The sequence below is a fragment of the Mandrillus leucophaeus genome, unplaced genomic scaffold (genome assembly GCF_000951045.1).
Source record: "Mandrillus leucophaeus isolate KB7577 unplaced genomic scaffold, Mleu.le_1.0 Scaffold947, whole genome shotgun sequence".
NCBI classification, from domain to species: domain Eukaryota; kingdom Metazoa; phylum Chordata; class Mammalia; order Primates; family Cercopithecidae; genus Mandrillus; species Mandrillus leucophaeus.
In genome coordinates, this window is record NW_012110330.1 from 644,538 (window position 1) to 656,420 (window position 11,883).

The following is an 11,883-nucleotide window of genomic DNA, read 5'->3' on the forward strand; positions in this document are numbered from 1 at the left end:
GCTGTGTCTGGGGCCACTGTGCCACTGTGGGGAAGGGAGGAATACTGGGCAAAATGCAGTGAGTGATGCAGGAAGGAGGGCAGAGGTGAGAGGTTGCAGTGGTAACTCCTGTCTTCAGTTTCCTCCCCATCCTCATTCTCACTTGGTTTAGGGGAGGGGAGGTTGGAATTGAGAGGGGACAGGACCTCACAGCTGAATGCAGACTGCGTAGGCAGTGTCCACAAGGAGGTAAGGCCCTTTCTAGTCAATGGAATTGCGTAATCCTGCCTGCTGCCTTTGGCTGGGTCTGCCTCTACAGCCGGAACAGCTTCTCAGTCACTAGAAGGGTGGGGCTGGCTGCTGGCACAGCCATGAGTCCTGGCAAGTGAAGCTGTCTCCAGGTGAGAGGCCCCTCAGACAGGCTTGGGGCGAGGTGGTCTGTGTTGGAGTTGGCCAGACCCATGTAGGGGCTGAGGGTAGGGGTTGCAGTGGTGAGGAAAGGTGGAAAGCTGGGGAATGAGCAGGAGTGAGTTGGTGGTGGTGGCTAGAGGGAAGAAGCCTTGTTGATTGATCCTAAGCACCTGTGAACTAAGTGCCCGGGAGAGACTAGCAGCAGAACTTCCTTTCTAGGTGGGTGGCCTTGGGCCATGATAATCAATTTTGGGTCAGGTTGTCTCCAGCACCTATCCTTGACGGAGGCATGAGTGTTCTACCCATAGTTTCTTTTTTTCTTTTCTTTTCGTTGTTTTTTTTTTTTTTTTTTTTTGAGACAGAGTCTGGCTTTGTCACCCAGGCTGGAGTGCAGTGGCATGATCGCTCTTGTCGCCCAGGCTGGAGTGCAATGGCGCAATCTCAGCTCACTGCAACCTCCGCCTCCTGGGTTCAAGCGATTCTCCTGCCTCAGCCTCCTGAGTAACTGGGATTACAGGCATGCGCCACCACGCCTGGCTAATTTTTTTGTATTTTTAGTAGAGACGGAGTTTCTCCATGTTGGTCAGGCTGGTCTTGAACTCGCAACCTCAGGTGATCCGCCTGCCTCGGCCTCCCAAAGTGCTGGGCTTACAGGTGTGAGCCACTGTGCCTGGCTATTTTTTGTATTTTTAATAGAGATGGGGTTTCACCATGTTGGCCAGGCTGGTCTTGAACCCCTGACCTCAAGCCATCTGCTTGACCTCATGGCTCTGCCTTGCCAACACCGCAGCCTCCCAAAGTGCTGGGAGCCCCACCCATAGTTTCTAACCACTAGGTGTTACCTTTACCCCAAGGCTTCCCAATCAGACCCTGTGTCTCCCCGGGGGGTATTTGAGGGACCCTGGGCCAGTCTGACATTAGGTTCCAGCGCCATCAGCCTCACGCAGGGGCCTGGCCTTCCTTGCCCCCTCCCCTTTTCTACTTGAGGGTATCTGTCTCCCTAGGAGGAGAAAGCCACAGCCCGGTACCTGAGGGAAACAGGTTTGTAACCAGAGCTTTTGTTCTCTCCCCTTTTGTTACCCTGCTTCTCTGAGGCTCCCTCTTCCAAGAAGCACCCACTAGGGGACAGGCCCCATGCCAATGCTTCATAGCCATGGCTATCAGCCTTATCCCCACACCACACTTAGCCTTGCCACCTAGAGAGGCCTTGCCAGCCTCTCTCATACCTCGGGAGAGACTATTTGCTTGCTTGCTGCATTCCCACAGGCTATGGCACAGATAAGATAGGCTGCAGCCTATGGGCAAAATTCCCAGGGGATTAGATCCTTTATCTCCCATTCAGGAAGGCTTTGTGGAATGTTAGTGAGGGAGAGTGATGTCATTGCAGAGAAAACATTGAATTCGCTATTTATACTAAAACAACAAGCCGTTTGCCACCTTCCCTGGTTTAACTATTTATAGCTATAAATTATTGGCCACACGCCTCGCAACTCTGAGAAATGCCTTTTGTTTGTCACAGTGCCAGCACTGAGAACCACTGCCTTCTCCCAGAAGATTCTCACAAACGCCCAGGAGGTGGATATTACTGTCATGTGTTCCCCATTTTGTTCTTAGATGAGGATACTGGTCTCAGAAGGGCCAAGGAACACAAAGCAATTAAGGGAGAAGCAGGGATTTGCATCCAATCAACCTGGCTCCGAATCTGGCTGAGCCTGTGCACTTGTAGGCTCAGCAAGAAGCGAAGCTGTCAAGGGACTAGGGGACAGAGGTGGTGGTGGGTGGCAGGGCGGTGCTTCTCATCTGTAAGCTGAAGATGATAATTCCTCCCTCATGAAGTTGCCGTGAGGCTTAGATGAGCGCTGGAAAGCAACTTGCATGGGGAATGCTAGCACATAGTGCCAGGAAATGGAAGTGTGGGGAATAAAAGGTAGAACATTTGTGTGTGGACCCTGGGCTGAGAGGGAGCTGATGTCCAGCAGTTTCACACCCTTCACCACTGTCCTGTTGAACACGGGCAAAGATGCTTTGAGTAGCCCTATCCCCACTACCTGGAACAGCTTATTTTCAAGGGTGACACCAGCTGTATTTGAGAGGTGCTCAGTCATTGGGCTCACCTTTCTTCTGGCTGCACCCACCACCACCCAAGCCTTGTGAGGAATCTTAGTGTCCCCTTAATCCATCTAACTGCAGAGTCAGTTGCTTCCTTGTGGAGCTGGCCTCCACTGGCATCTCAACATTTTCCAGCTTGTTCGTCTGTCTGCTTTTTAGCATTTTGTCTCACCTGAGGTTACAATTTCATCCCTAACTTGGCTTCTCTCATCTCTGACCCCACTTCGGGCCCCTGAGCCCAGACTAGGCACCAGCCTGTGTATGATTCTGCCTTTTCTTGCCATCTCCTAACACCTTATTCTGTGTGGCTCTCTACAGTGGTGTCTCTCTCTCTTTTTTTTCTTACATTTTTCTTTCTTTTATTATTATTATTATACTTTAAGTTCTAGGGTACCTGTGCACAACGTGCAGGTTTGTTACATATGTATACATGTGCCATGTTGGTTTGCTGCACCCACCCACTCGTCATTTACATTAGGTGTTTCTCCTAACGCTATCCCTCCCCCAGCCCCCAACCCCCTCAACAGGCCCCGGTATGTGATCTTTCCCTCCCTGTGTCCATGTGTTCTCATTGTTCAACTCTCTCTTTCTTTCTCTTTCTTTCTTTCTTTCTTTCTTTCTTTCTTTCTTTCTTTCTTTCTTTCTTTCTTTCTTTCTTTCTTTCTTTCTTTCTTTCTTTCTTTCTTTCTTTCTTTCTTTCTTTCTTTCTTTTTTATTTTAATTCTGGGATACATGTGCTGAACATGCAGGTATACGTGTGCCATGGTGGTTTGCTGCACCTATCAACCCATTACCTAGGTTTTAAGCCCCGCATACATTAACTATTTGTCCTGATGCTCTCCCTCCCCTCACCGCAGCCTTTCCCTGACCACAGGCCCTGGTGTGTGTTGTTCCCCTCCCTGTGTCTATGTGTTTTCATTGTTCAACTCCCTACAGAGGTGTCTCCTAACACTCTGCACTTGCAGGGCTGCTCCTGCTGCCTGGAACAATCTCCTTCCAGGTCCCACCCTCACTTGCTCCTTTATCTCCTTCAGGTTTTTGTTCAGACATAATCTTCCCTGATCACCTCATTTAAAACTGCACACTTCACTCTCAGCCTGGACCCCATGCTCCATTCCTGCTTTCTTTTATCACCACCTGACACCCAATATATTTTACTTATTTATTTTCTGTCCCCACCCATAGAATGTACACTACACAAAGGCAGGCTTTTGTTGGTTTTGCTCATGTAGAATAGTGGTTGGCATGTTGTAGGTGCTGGATAAATATTTGTTGAATGAATGAGTGAGCATGACACCACCCTTATGCTCCTCAGCCCCCTGGCTTGGCAACACAGTGCCCAGCCAGCCCAAGGGCCTAGCAACCCAGCCTGTCATCAGATCTGAGATACAGCCCAGCTCATCTGTCCACTTCCAATGCTTCCGGATTATTCACTTCCAAAAAATAAACACCCAAGAAGCTGCATTTCCTACAGACAGAGGAGAGGAGGTTGCAGGGTGGATTGCATGCTCTGGACGAATGGAAGGTGATTTGAGGATTTGGGGGAAAAAGAACGAACGGGAGGAGGGCAGGAGAAGAGGCAGGAGTCAGCTTCGATTCATTTGCTCCTTGCCTTCAGAGTGGAAGTGGAAAATCACTGTGGAGGTGGAGGGAAAGTCGGCTTGGCCCATGGTGGCCAATGGAAAGGAGAGCTGGGAAGGGAGGCAGAGAAGAGGAGGAAGAGGGGAGAAGGAAGAAGGTTTCAGATGCTCCACCCAGTTTGGCTCACCTGTGGGTAACAAGCATAGCTCTCTGCAGCCTATTCATATGCGTGTGAGTGTGCATTCAGGTGTGTGAGAATTGGCAGGGCTAGGGCTGGGGACCGAGGGGTGGGGTGCGGTGCAGGTGGGAGGAGATGAATCTGTGACTGTGTGGAGGCTGCCTGTGAGTATGTGTTTACCAAGGATTGGGGATAATGGGTGCAGAGAGGTGTTTGTCCTGCGTGCGTAGGCATCTGTGTGTTTGTACATGGCTCTGTGGAGAACAATATGTCCCATTCCTGCCTCAACAGCTGAAGGAGGCCTCTGAGAGTTTGGCAGAAGGCCCAAGGAGCAGTGGAACGAGCAAAGAGCTGGATGATAGGACCCCAGGGAGAGAACCATAAAGGGCCTGGGATTAAATTTGTTGAAGAAAAGGCTAAAAGGGTGAATTAATAACTGTCTTCTTGCAAAGAAATGGGTTTTAGTCCCAGTGGCCAGGGAGGTAGATTAGACGAAAACGCACCAAAGGTGCATCTAGAGAAATTTAGATGAGACAAGGAAAAATGATTCTCTTGACTCTGAAGGTTACTAGCCTTTGGAATCTCTTAAGGGTCGGGAGGAATGTCTTCAATAATAGGACAAATCGCATCTTCTTGCAGAGAAAAATGGGCAGTTCTGCCTGGGAATGGTCATATACACACTCATTTTTTTCATTCATATATTCATTCATTTAACAATTATTGAGGTCCTACTTTATGTCAGACTTTATGGAGGATGTGGATTATTAATACGTGATCTCTTTGCTCAAAGAGTGCATAGTTCTGTAGGGGAGATACAACACAGATAGAAGCCATAATATTTATTTATTTTTTGAGACAGAGTCTCGCTCTGTGGGCCAGGCTGGAGTACAGTGGTGTGATCTCAGCTCACTGCAACCTCCGTCTCCTGGGCTCAAGCAATTCTCCTGCTTCAGCCTCCCCAGTGGCTGGGATTACAGGCATGAGCCACCACGCCCAGCTAATTTTTGTATTTTTAGTTGAGACGGGGTTTCACCGTGTTGGCCAGGCTAGTCTCAGACTCCTGACCTCAAGTGATCCACCCACCTCGGCCTCTCAAAGTGCTGGGATTACAGGTGTGAGCCACAGCACTGGCCAGAAGCCACAATAATTCAGAAAACCTGTGACATGTGCCTTTGGAGAAATGCAAATAGGGCTTTGTGGGAGGACTACTGCCTACCTCTCAATGCTCTGGATGAATTCCTGGATGGTGACTGGTAGTGATGTCATGGGGTGCTGAGGCCGCATACCTCAGGGATCATCTCCCCTGATCAACCCAGGGGAGTGGGAGAGCCGGCTGGCGGGACTGCTCTGGAAAAAGGAGCAGTCCCTGGCTTTGTGGTCACAAGTCAAGTTTCAGTGTGGGATGAGGGGCTATTTCTTTCCTGCCTGGGGTGGGGAAGGGCAAAAAGGCCTGAGTCAGGGTGAGAACCAGGGATTGGGTAAGGACAGATCAACATCACTGGAACTGGGGGTAGGTCTGAAGGGGTCATATAAACACCTCCTCAGACACTGGGACTGTCAACTGTCAACTGTTTCACATCACTGTTGGCAGGACCTGAACTTTTTCTTTTTCTCTTTATCTTGAGACGGAGTCTTGCTCCGTCGCCCAGGTTGGAGTTCAGTGGTGTGATCTCGGCTCACTGCAACCTCTGCCTCCCGGGTTCAAGCAATTCTCCCTGCCTCAGCCTCCCGAGTAGCTGGGAGTACAGGTGCCTGCCACCATGCCTGGCTAATTTTTGTATTTTTAGTAGAGAAGGGGTTTCACCATGTTGGCCAGGCTGGTCTCGAACTCCTGACCTCAGGTGATCCACCTGCCTCAGCGTCCCAAAGTGCTGGGATTACAGGCACAGGCCACCGCCCCTGGCCTCTCTCCCATTTTATAGGTGAGGAAACGGAAGCTAAGAGAATAAAAGTAACTTGTTGAATCCAGCTAGTAGAAAAACAGATTTAAACTTCTGACCACTGAAGCCCAAGCCATTGCTCACCCAGTCATGGGGCTCCCCTGTGAGGTGGCTGACCCTGGGGAAGGGTTCAGCCTGCAACAGGCTTGAGCTGCGGTTTCTCTGTGAGTGGAGGCCCAGGGCCACAGTGGAGGAAGGAAGAGGTCAGGTTTGGGAAGAGGTGCAGGAAGTTCAGTTCTGCAGCCGCCACTCCTCTGAGGCAAGCGAGGATCTGGCAGCTTTAGATGAGAACTAATGGAGAGTACCTGAGATCCAACCCCTGGATCCTACAACTTGAGGTTTCTGTCCCCAAGTCTCCCTGATCTTTCTGGACCCTCCTCAGACAGCCAACTTTTATCTCCAGCAATAAAAGCTACCACAATGGTCAGGACAATACAACTCTCATTGCACTTTCAAGGTATTAGCATATCTGTTAATTCCAGAGAGGCTTGTCTCCTCTTGGTAGGGCTTTAGCAGTTTTACACTGTTTAGAGAGAAGAGAAGAACTAAGCCTAGAGACTGTAAGTGATTTATTTGCCCAGGGTCCCAATGTTCTCGGGAGTAGAAAGCATGTCTTATGTATCTTTGTGTGGCTCACAGGCCTCAGAACAGATAGTGTCAGGCCTAGAAGGAGCTCCGTCCAAGTTCATTGTATTGAATTGGTTCTGTATGCACTAGAATCCGGGTCTCTGGACGCTTGGTCACTCACTTGTTAAAAATACCCAAAGTCAAGTGTACCCCTGGAGATGAGTTTGGCTGTAGACTACAGTGGACACAGGGTGGTGGGATACCCCAGTTCCTATCCTGTATTTTCTCCTAACCCTGCTACAAGGAATCTGAACTTCTTAAAACTTGTTCTGTTCCCTAAGTGACTGCCAGCATTGGACTCTTAAAACTTGTTCTGTTCTCAGACTGCCAGCATTGGACTCTCCTGGTGTGTTGGTTAGAAATGCAGGTTCCATGACATGGTCTGGTCATAGAGACACAGGCCCAGTGGTCACTGAGGGATGTGGTCTCTGCATGGGCAAGACTGTGACTATCTTAATACCCTGCTGGGCCTCCACATGCTGCCTGGTAGAGTAGGCTTTCCACAAATAAATGTGTTAAATGAATGGAAAAAGAAAAAAAAAAAAAGAAATGCAGATTCCAGTTAGACTTATGAGACCTGTGGACTGAGAATCTGTGGCAGAGGTAGCGGAGGTGGTATCTTGAATTTGCATTTAAACAGGCTTCCCCCATAATCCTTAGGCAGCAGTGACCTAGGAGATTCGGGTGAGAAGTTTCTCCAGCAAGAAAGTTGGTCCTGGCCTTGAGGCCCTGAACAAGAGTTGGCCCTACCCCCCACCCTGCACTGTTTGGTGACTGTGGCTAGGTTGCCAGGGGAACCAGGCTGTGTAACTTCCTGGCTTTGGCGGTTTTCCCCTCCTTGGCCTTATCTCAGCATCCGCCACCCAGTCCAGGGCCTGTGCTGGTCACGTAGGAGGGGAAGCTTGTGCCAGGCGTGCAGAGGCGTGTCTAGGATACCAGGACAAGGCTGGCCCAAGGACCTGGGGCGGGCAAGAGGGTGGAGATGTGGTTTTCAAGAAGGCAGGGAGGCTGCAGATTTGTTCATGTCTTTCTCTTTGGTCTGGGAGATATCCACACTGTGGGAATGTGGGGAAGGGGGTTGGTCAGAGCCTGGGGCTCTGTCTGTCATTACTCTGGCATTTCTACTCCTCATTCATGGCCTAATTCTCCCTCTCTGGGAGTAGGGGCACCAGTAATACTGCGGCGTGGCCTGTGTCCCCTTTTCTCCTCCTTCCTCCTTCTGCTCTCTAGACTTAGGGCCTCTAGCAGCAAGCTCCCCTCAGTACTCCTCACTACCACCCTCACCCTAACATCTCTGCCGCAGCTTCATTCACCCCTACTCATTCTCCTTGGTTCCAAACTTCTTCCTGTTCTTCAGACTCTCTCCCCTCTCCATGCCCCGTGCTGGGTCTCTCAGAAGGTAGCAGGAAGCCCTGACAGTCTTTAAGAATGGAAAAGAGAAAAAGTTTTGAAGAAAGAGGGAAGGCAGGAAATAGTTGAATAAAATAATTCATGCATTTAAGTATTTGCTTATGTTTTAAGCCATACTTTGAAGCAGTTTCGAGAATTCAAGTGTTCCAGGAAGAAGGAGAATAATGGAAATAGTGAAATAGCCTCTCAGGCCTCTGTGCAACTTGGAGGATTTATGATCTGATTCCTGATGGTGTTTATATTACATTAAGAACGAATACCCCCCAAACCCCCCGCCCCACCATATTCCCATGCTCTGGGGGAAAGAAGTGCAAAGAAAACAGCCAGACACTGTGCAGATTGATTTATCCAGAATGGTCTTATCTTCATGGTATCTCTCTTTGGGGCCATGACCCTATCTCACAGATAAGGAAACAAGGCCCAGGTGGTTCAGCAAGTTACCCAAGGTCTCTCAGCTTTAAGTGGCTGAGCCAGGGTTGAAAACCTGCTAATCTGTTTCCAAAATTAGTCACCACTTCTCTTCTTCACTTTGCTCCCCTGGGGAACACAAATCAGGGAGACTTCTTCTAGGATATCCTAGACGGCATTATTGACTAGGAACCAGGCCAGAAGAAATGATGCTGTACTGAGGACCGAATGGACATTGCAGAATTTCTTTATGGGGAGGTGGGCACCCCTAAAATGGGAGCAGAGGCTATATAGGGCAATGCGGACAGTTCCAAAGGAAGGGGGGGACCCCTATCCTGGAGAATTCCCAGTAGTTAGCAAAGGAGTTCAAAGGAAATGAGAAATAGACCATCATTAACACAAGCTGTGTGCACTTACAAAGACTCTTCTACAGGAATGTGGAAACCCCATGTCTCATTCCAAATCTATGGTCCTGCTATCCGCATCCCAGTTTCTTCGCCTTCTTCTTTCACATCCAGCTTCAGCATCTCTGATCCCTGCACTGGGAGGTGCAGTTTCCTAAATGCGGTTCAGAGAAAGGGGACACGGAAGAGAGGAGGAGAAGGCAGGGGACAGGAGGGGACAGGAAGGACAGAGCAAGAATCACGGAACCAGTCTCCTTTCTCATTGTTCTTAGACAGGAGGCATGCTAGAGTAAGAGGCTAGTCTTTTCATTGTAACCAAATGGCCGTGCTGGACCTTGTCTCCCAGACTCCTCTCATTTAAATATGCTTATTCATCAGAGGGCCAAAATTCCTATCCCTCCTACCTCCGCAGTGCGGGGAGCACCTCAGGGCCAGCAGGTGACCAGCACCCAGTTCCAGTGGCCGTAAGACAGAGGTGCCAGGACCAAGTCCAGCCCAAGATTGCTGGGCTCTGCTCCTGGCTCCTCCGCACCCAGTTCCTCTCTTGGCTCCGAGATCCTGGCCCCTGGCTGAAAATCAAGCTTTATTCTGAGACTTCTCTGGGAGTAGGAAGGGTCAGGGAGCCTGACGTGGGGTTAGGGTTGGGCAGAGAATCTGGACCTGCCCTCTTTCTCAGGCATCTTTAGCCTCTAAACTTTCCCCATTGTTCTCAGTCCTTGGCTTTCTGGGCAGCCAGAACGGGTTGAAATGGGATTGAGAACTAGGAGGAGAGTGAAATGAGATCTCGGGGGAAGGAAAGGGACTCTAAAGATGCACAAGTAGAAATGGGAGAAAGAAAAGCTGGAAAACAACGAGGAGAAGAGTGAGTGGAGCTTGGACTAGGTTGGGAGGTGAGAGTAAGGACACCCCTGCTCCCCACACCCAGCAGCACCAGATATGGCTGCAGTTTTGAGCCAAGTTTTCCTGAGAAGGGGAAGGTTGCCTCCCCGCTTATCAGGGTGGACCTTGGTTTTGTCAGGTATGAAGCTTATACAATTTTGAAAGCTCCATTTGTGAAAAACAACACAAAATTATTAAGATTAATTACAGAAGTAAACATTTGTTTTGAATAATAAATTCGCAACAAATTACAAATTTTAAAAAACCTGGCAAATACTATAAACATCATAAGATTTAGAAAAGTAACACAGGATTTGTATGAATTAACTGCTTGAAGCAACTCTAAAATACAGTAGTTTTATCCTTACATTTTTGCCTGCATATACTTTGTCTCTTCATATGACAACAATGTTATATTATTTCCTACAGAGAGAAGACAGTTCAGTCTTTTCTCTGGCATTGTGAGTGTGGGAAAAACACTCAAAGTGCTTTTCCTTATTTTCTCACTCAACAACAACAATCAAGGCAGAGAGAAGACTTCTGTGATCAAATGTGGGGATTTTCTCCCCACCAACAAACAAGCAGTTGATTCTGCAGCAGATACCAGCTCGAATGCAATTCATGCTATCTACCTGGAGATAGTGTCAGATCCTAAAGGTTGGGGACTCAGCCTCCAAAACTGCTCCTTGCTTCAGACAGCAGTCACGAATCTGGGTATCCGGAACTTCTGACTGACCAGCTTCAAGTTGGGGTTCCCACAACCCCCTCTTTGGGTTCAATTCATTTGCTGGAGCAGCTCAGAGAACTCAGGGCGACATTTATGTTCACTGGTTTAATATAAAGGATATTGTGAAGGATACAGATAAAGAGATGTGTAGGGTGAGATATGGAGGAAGGAGTGTGGAGTTTTCATGCCCTCTCCAGCCCCCTCCCAACCAGGTGTTCAGGTTCAGCTTGGGCCTTTTATGGAGACTTCATTGGATAGGCATGACTGAAGCATGGACATTGTGTAGAAATGCGATTGGAACAAAGGAATTAATCTAATACTAATAGACTGACTGGGGAAAAGCTGGTAGGACCTGTCTGTTCAGATTTCTCCTGGCCTTTCTGTGTAGCATTCCTTCATTCAGGCATGGGGCAGGACTCTCTGGAATGAGGGTCTTGTGGCCCACAACCAGATTAGAGTGGTACCTTGGGCAGATGAAAGGAGAGCAGAAGAAGATCAAAGAGAGAGAGAGATTCTGTTTCCTGAGGCCTGTTTCTGAGGCCTAGAGCACCCCAACATTATAACAAAAGACTATCTATGGGAGTTATGAGCCAGGAATGGTGGGTAAAAAAAATTATATATTTAGATGATTGATAGATAAATGATAAATATCACAGGCATGGATTGATCAACACTTCTATTACAGATTAGAATGTTTCACTTCACAGTTTTTTAAAAATCATGTCAATTTTTATGATAGCTGTCAATTTGGGAAAATTTGTATTAAATTTTTTATATGAGTTGTGTGATTTCAGGCCATTGTTCAGTAATTAATCCTAAGTGTTCTCTTTTTTTTTTGAGATAGGGTCACACTTTGTCACCCAAGCTTGAGTGCAGTGGCATGATCTCGACTCACTGCAGCCTCGAACTCTTGGGTTCAAGGGATCCTTCTGCCTCAGCCCACAAGTAGCTGGGACTATAGTCATGCGCCACCATGCCCGGCTCCTAAATGTTCTTTGAAATTGGTGGCACTCATTAACCAGTTTGTGATAGGTCCTCATTTTAGTGTACTAATGTGAATTTTACACAATCTCCACCAATGTCAATGTTTTATGTCAAATCAACAAGACATTTAGTATTTTCCCAATGTATTCATGGAATTTCCTTTTTCTTATTGGATTACAAATAATCCAAATGCCTATTTATTTTATTAAAAATTTGTCTACCTTTTTTTTTTTTTTTTTTTTTTTT